The sequence below is a fragment of the Kogia breviceps genome, chromosome 3 (genome assembly GCF_026419965.1).
Source record: "Kogia breviceps isolate mKogBre1 chromosome 3, mKogBre1 haplotype 1, whole genome shotgun sequence".
NCBI classification, from domain to species: Eukaryota; Metazoa; Chordata; class Mammalia; order Artiodactyla; family Physeteridae; genus Kogia; species Kogia breviceps.
In genome coordinates, this window is record NC_081312.1 from 173,881,684 (window position 1) to 173,889,316 (window position 7,633).

The following is a 7,633-nucleotide window of genomic DNA, read 5'->3' on the forward strand; positions in this document are numbered from 1 at the left end:
CTTCTAATTTTAAGCAGGCCATCAGGGAAGGTAACGTGGAGTAACAACCTGAGAGTTTCCAAGGGAAGTGCAAGTACAAAGGCCACACAGAGGAAACATCCCTGGCAGGTTCAAGGACAGCAAGGATGTCAGAGTGACTGGTGCAGAGAGATCAGAGGTAGAGTCACTGAAGGAGGTCAGAGAGAAAACAAGGCCAGGTGTGATCCCGGGTGAGATGGAAACCAATGGAGAGTTGTGAGCTGTCTGGTGACGAGACCTGACTATCAACTGGGAAGGATTACTCTGGCTTCTGGGTGGGACAGGGACGGGGTGGAAACAAGAAGAGCAGTCAGGAGGCAGATGCACTCTTCCAGGTGAGAGGCAACGTGGCTTGGATTCTTATGGATGTTCTATATGAGTTATTTTGTGATGGTGGATGTAACGCAGGGATGCTGTGATGAATGGCTGGACTCAGCGGCTTATAGCTCTGAAGGGGAGAAGGCTGCCAGGCAGGGTCACACAGGCTTTGCAGCTGCGGACAAGGCAACAGCAAGCTGGAGCTGTAGGGGACAGCCTAAGTATCACACACAGGGTGGGGTTAGCTAGGTTTCCATGGGGGTCACCGAGGATAGGCTAATTTGAAGAATCTGGGGGGCTTTAGAGCATAGGAGCTGTTGCTAGCTGTTGGGTACCTGGTCCTGGGGTGATTAGGGCAGGTGGATAGTGATTCCAAGTGTAATAGCCCAGTAAGGAAAGTGGTTGGGGTATAGATTAATCAGCTGCTTGAGAAGGGAACAGACCAGCCATTAGCCAGGGACTCAAAACTGAGTCATGAGAGCATTAAAAAGAGAAAAAAACTATATTACAGTGAAGCAGTGAAGATGTTGAGAATTGGTCAGAATGTGGCTATATTTGAAGGAAGAGGCAATAGGGCTTGCTAATGGGTCCAGTATGGGATGTGAAAGAAAGAGCCTTCCCCAGGAAGTCCAGGTTTGGAACCTGAGTCTGCAGGAGGAATGCAATTGTCATCCAAGAAGATGAGCAAGACCGAAAAATGAACAAGTTAGTAAGGAAACATTAGAAGCTCAGTGTAGAACATCTTGTGTTTGAAATGTCTTTTTATTTTATTTTTATTAGACATCGAAGTGAAGATGTTGAACAGAAAATGGATTTATGGGTCTGAAGTTCAAGAGACACGTCTGGACTGAAGATATAAATTTGAGAATGTTTAACATAAATACGGAATTTAAGGCCATGGGACCAATGAGATCATCCAAGAAGTGAATGTAGATAAAGAAAAAATGTGACCTAATGGATGACTCTTGGGACATTGAAACACGAAGAAGCTGAGGAGGAAAAAGAGCAAAGAAAACTGGGAGGAAACAGTGCAGCAGAAGACAAAGCTGTGGAGTGGCGTCTATGGAGGCCTGGGAACAAAGTGCTGCACAGATATCAACATGTTCAAAATCACCAGCAATCAGATACGCATATGAAAATGACAGCGCGACACCATTTTGATTATAAGATTAGGAAGTAGCTTAAGAACAGACACATCATATTGTCAAGAGAGCCGTGAAGTGGTTGTACAATTTTACACCCCAACTGGAACAATAACGGGCTCGAACCTTCTGGAAAGCAAGTTAACATGATATAAGAGCAACTTCTTTACAACACCTACATGCTGAAATCCAGCTTTTCCTCTTCGAGGAATCCACCCCGAAGAAATAAGCAGAAACTGAGACAAAGTTTTCTATTCACAGATGTTCTCTGCAGGGTTATTTATGTTAGCAAACAGCCGGGGGAACGAATTACATTTTGAACAAGGAAAACTATTCAAAAATTGTGAGCCCCAGATAAAGTGGATAGTGTAGCCCAGGAAAATGATGATTCAAAAGCATATTTAATGACATGGGAAAACCCTCATGATACTGCATTAATTGAGGAAAATAAGCTAATGTCCTTTCTTTTAGTAACAGTAAAACTAGTAATTACCATTTACTGGGTACCTACTGTGTATAAGGCACTGTGCTAATAATTCATATACATTGTTTTTTAATCCTAATAAGTAAGGCATCATGAGAAAGCAGAGGCTCAAAAAGTTAATTGACTATAGCATATTTTATTGTTATTAAGTTAATGACTATACCATATTGTGATTGACTATGCCCTATTTTATTTGATTATGGTATAGTCAAAAATTAATAGACTATACCATATTTTATTTGATTATTTTATTACATTATATTATATTTAATTATATTATTTGGGAAGTGATCTCTCTCTCTCTCTCTCTCTCTCTCTCTCTCACACACACACACACACACACACACACACACACACACACACCCCACAGACACACAGAGAAAGATCTGATGGCCTGTTCTACAAGTTCCTATTCTCATATGAAAAGCTTCAGTTACCTATTGTACTATCGAATCCAGGCCAAACTTTGAGTTCATGAGTTTTTTCCAAAGAAAGATTCTAAAAATGACAACAAAATGAAGAAGTAAGCACTGGTTTCCTCATTTATATAAAAGTCATTTTCTTATAATTTCTTAATGCTAACTACTCACTTATAAAGATGACTTGAGAAGCCATGCCTAGCCCTGCCAGATCCTTTCTTACACCTTTGGTAGCTGAGTTGATTAATTGTGATATAAGAGGGTGAAGGTGTTAAACATTTTTGGAAAATTTATTTCAAAGAAGACCAGGGTTAATTTATGAACACAATCTTTTCTCCTTTTCCTCTGTAACCCCTATTTTTCAAACGGACTCTTTAAGAGCTTCGTCCCTTTTTTGAGTTCGCTTTGTGATAAAAATCGGTTCATTTACATCCTAACATATTCCATAATGCAGTTGATGGTGCATCTACTACACGCCTGGCACTCTGCTAGCTCCTGGGATGGTCGGAGGAGACACTTGGGAAGAACAGAGTAAAACCCTTGCCATGTCTCCTATTCCAGAGAACCTCACTGTCTCGAGGAGAAGCAAGCACATCACACTGATGTGAAATACAACTGTCTTTAGGGCTGTAAAGGAGGAGAGTGTACCAAGAACTATAAGAGCAGCATTTGAGAAAGAGGTGAGGAGGGACAGAGAAGATGGCATTGCCTGTGTCCTGGGAGGTAAAGAGAAGGAAAAAGCATCCCAAGCAGAGAACACGGAATATAAAGCGAAGTCGAATCATGAAAGCCCCAGGACGGGCAGAGAGGAGCAGGTAACTCAGTGGGGCTGGATTGGAGCTACGGATACCAAGTAGGGCCAAAATAACTGCGTAAGAAGGTGATTAAACTCTTTTTGATGCCTGACAATCAGGAAACTACTAAAGCCATTTATACGGGGAAATATCACCAGACCCCCATTTTATATGAGTGCCTGTGGCATCAGTAGAGAAGCAGGTAGCACAGCAGAGCAGGTGACTTAGTGGTCAGGAGCACAGACAACCTGCGTCCAAGTCCTGCAGGCTGCGTGGCTTCGCACCGTGCACTTGGCTTGGCGCGCTCAACCCGACCCGGCTGGGGCCTGGCTTTACGCGGCTGACCTGGTCACTTAAGTGTATCCTAAACATTGCCTGTGACATGCTTGTCCTGGAGAGTCACAGTCTGCACTCATCCATGGTGTCATCTCTTTGCTCCCCACCCTCCGATGGCTTCTCTTCACAATCCAGCCGCTGCCCCGCCCCTCCCCTCCCCCTCCCCTCCCCCTCCCCTCCCCCTCCCCTCCCCCTCCCCTCCCCCTCCCCTCCCCCTCCCCTCCCCCTCCCCTCCCCCTCCCTTCTCCTTCCCCTCCCTCCCCCTCCCTCCCCCTCTCCTCCCCCTCCTCTCCCCCTCCCCCTCCCTCACCCTCCCCTCCCCCTCCCCCTTCCTCCCCCTCCCTCCCCCTCCCCTCCCCCATGTCCCCACGGCCCCACCCAGGTTCAGGCTCAGAGTCTTTCAGCAGAGCCTCTGTCCCATCTTCAGGAACGAACGCTCTTTCCCCTCCTGCTTTCCTCCTCAACAGTCTCTCCCTGCAGGCAGGTCTCTGCTCAGATGGCTTTTCCTCCCAGCTCCTCCCTAACCCATTTCTCCAGAACATTTAGAACCTTCTCCCTTCTCTCTCTGATCCCTAAGCCCCAGTTTTCCTTCACGGCCCCACAGCTACCTGACATGTTGGTATGTTATTTTGTGTCTCACCGTTAGTCTCCCCAAGAGAATTGAAGAGCCGTGAGGGAAGAGATCCATTTCCCTCTCTGCCCAGTGCCTACAAGTGGTCCCAGCAACAGGCAGTGTTCAATAAATATTTTGTTGAATTCGTTAAAATGGAAGAATGCATGGCTGTACTGCTTGGCTTTCAGGGGCTGGGCTGCTGTCCGCTGTTGAGGCGTCATTCCTGGCTGGGACAGGAAGGACATTTGCGGGGCCCCTGAGCAGAGGCCGCAGGGCTGGGCTACTCCCAGGGAGGCTGGGGCGGGGGGAGAGCAGGTCTGTGACCACGACCCTCACAGCCCTGGGCGCTGCCGGCGTCCCTCGTGAAGGCCTTTTGCCCCGACAAGGTCTAGATGACTTTGCCAGGCTGCTAACAGTACCCAGACATGTGCTCGGGGACTGTCGGCTTTGTCCCGGATGTGACGTGCAGACACTGACCCTGGACTTCCTGACTCTGGCGAGCTCTGCATCTCCCACCCTTACCCACCACCCGGCCAAGGGCATCTCGTTCTCGGTTGGTGGAAAGTTTTCCTAGGGTTGCTGGCCAAGAGTCTTTGGCTATCTACCATCAGGAATGCTGTCCTTTTTATCTCAGTGTGAAATCATCTACACGTCCCTAAGTGCTTAGGCTTCTGCAAGAAAAAAGTTGGAGTGGGAAGCATCTTACTTCTCAACTATAGTTTTCTGCTTGGCCACATCTGTGACATGAGGTAATCAGCGTGGAGCAGACCATGTGGTGAATGAGGGGAAAGCAAAAAGGCAAACAGCAGGAAGAAAAAAGACAGATAAACTCATAAAACATACATACATTATTAGCTTGGTCAGATGTTCACCTCCCTCCTGTAAAGGTACAGCCAGAAAAAATTACGTGGTTTGTGGCCCTGAGTTTCCAAAGAAAGGGAGGAATGGGATTCTTTTAACTAAATAAGTGTAAATACCAAATTTAGTATCAAATATCAAAGCCTCACAGTTCTGTATAACTAATGTTTTTCTTAGAAAAACATTTTCCTGGAGTTATACGGTTTTATGGAAAATGTGCCTCTACGCATTCTTCACATATAAGCATTCCATTCCAAAGTATTTCTTAAAGGGAAAAATCTTCCAAGAAAGTGAACCTTCTAGAACACTTTCGTTTTCTCTCTCTTTTTTTAATCTTTGGGGTTTCTTGTTGCTGTTGTTGATTTATTTGTTTTGTTTTGTTTTGTTTTTCACCATTTCCTTAGGAATACCTGAAAAGCTGATACGATAACACCAGCTACTGTTGGAGAAAAATTGCAGTTCAATCCAATCACACTCAAAGTGCAGCGTACTTCATCTTACATAAAAATAAAACAAGCAGAAATCTCTCCGAATAATTTTTAGTTTTAAAGAGATAAATAAAGAGTGCACAGAAAAACATATATTTAGGTCACGTATTTAGGAATAGCTGGAAATATATTTGGGCACCAACATGAACGACAACGTGGGTGCCATTGACAACCACATGTGAATGAAACCAAAGACACAAAACACAAATTAGTTATGAAGTTAATGTATTTGCTTAGAGAAGGATGTTGGCTTTTTGTCATCAAGATTTGGAGGAATAACAAAGGCTAGAGGCACTGATCATTATTCTATCTGGCCTCTATGTTCAGCCTAGGTTATCTTCAATCAAGCAAGTCCCGTAGTTCAGAGATGCCGTCGTATTTTACAGCATATAGCCAAGGTGGCTCTAAAAGAATATTTGATTAAATTTAAACTGTATGTGCCTTTTCCTTTAACTTTCTGAAAAATGTAGTGAGCAGAGTATGTTTATTTCCAAAGTGTGATTTTAGGCTTCAGAGTAAAATTCCCAACTAAATTAAAAAGTTCTTTTTACAAAGACAGAGGGTGCTTCTAGAACAATCAGCATTGCTTTGTCAAGTGGTGGGAGGGTTTCGGAGGAAAGAGGCCTGAGGTGATTGAGGGGGTCTGAGTAGGACCATGGATGTCATCCGGAGAAGGTTGGAACCCGGGCTGTGTGTTAACGCAAACACCTTCAGCGTAACGGTGGGCTTGGCTGTTTTGGAAATGATTTGTGATCTAATTTGAGATTGTTGCTTATGATTCCAACACCTAGTTTATTTCATCCTGGCCGATAGCATCAATAGTTGTGTCTGGTAGATAGGAAAATCCAGTAGCTAGGATGAGCTACCTAGCTACAGCATAGCATATTGGTTTTATTAATCAAACCCAAAGACAGTCCATCATTCTCAGGTTAAAGCTTTGCTTGTGTACTGACTACCTAGCACTGTTGGGAGAAACACCCCAGCACTATACCTGGCATAGAGCAGCTGTTCAATAAATGTAAATTTCCTTCCCCATTGAAGTCAATGAATTCGTGAATTATGGAGAAAACTAGTCCCATAGCTCTGTTCCCATCTGTTACAAAAAAGTGGGTTCTGCAGTCACATAAGTACAGGGAATTACAGAGTCCAAGGGCCAGGCTCCTTCTTGGAGCTGGAAACTGCCTATTAGCTTGTGCAAGGGGTTCAAAGGAGAGTCTAAGGACCAGTATCAGCTCTTTCTCCCTTAGCTGTGAGACCTTGGGTTATGTACTTAACTTCTCTGTTTTCTTATAGATGAAGAGGTCTGCTACCTCATATGATTAATATGTTGATATTCATAAAGCACTTACAAAAATGTCTGGCACATAATAAGCACTAAATAATATTTATTAAATAATTAAGGTCTTTGAAAGAGTCTTCAGGAAAAAATTTAACCTGGAGTTTCCCAAACTTTGACCATGGAAACCCCTGCCCCACCTAACTCCATCCCACTCCTTTTCTGTCCTTTCTCTGGAAAAACCATGCTTCAAAACATTTTCTTAGACAATCTGTGGTACAGAGAAGTTCATTGAATCCACTTTCTTAACAAAGGATTACAAAGAAAAGATTTAAAAGGGATCACCAGTGTGCATTTCGATCATAATTCTAAAAGCCTCTGAAATCAAAAGAGACAGATCTAGAATATGCCAAGGGAAAAGAGTTCCTAGTTAAGGAAACTAGGAAACTAATGCTGTTGATTCTCATCTTGTGTTTACGGAGGGGAATCATAATAATTACATTTAGCACATGCTGAGTGCTGTGTATACCAGCCATTCACCTGTGTTTAGACGCTATTTCTAGATCCTAACAAAAATCCGAAGAAGTAAACATTATGGTTCACCCCCTTTTCATAGATACTGAGGTTTAGCAGGTCGAACTTTCTGTGTTTCTTGCCTAAAGTCACCCAGGTAGAAACTGGTAGAGCCAGAAATATGAACCCAAGAATTCAGAGCCCAGGTTGATACCCAGGAGTTCTTAGGCATCTTCAGCGTGCAAATTACTTCTCCCCTCACTGCACCTTCTTCCATTGGGAAGGGACTCAGGGACCCCAAAATTGTCCTTCATGGGGTTTGACTTGTCCATCTGGGACAAAAAGAGACAGTAGCTATTTTCATTCTCAATTAT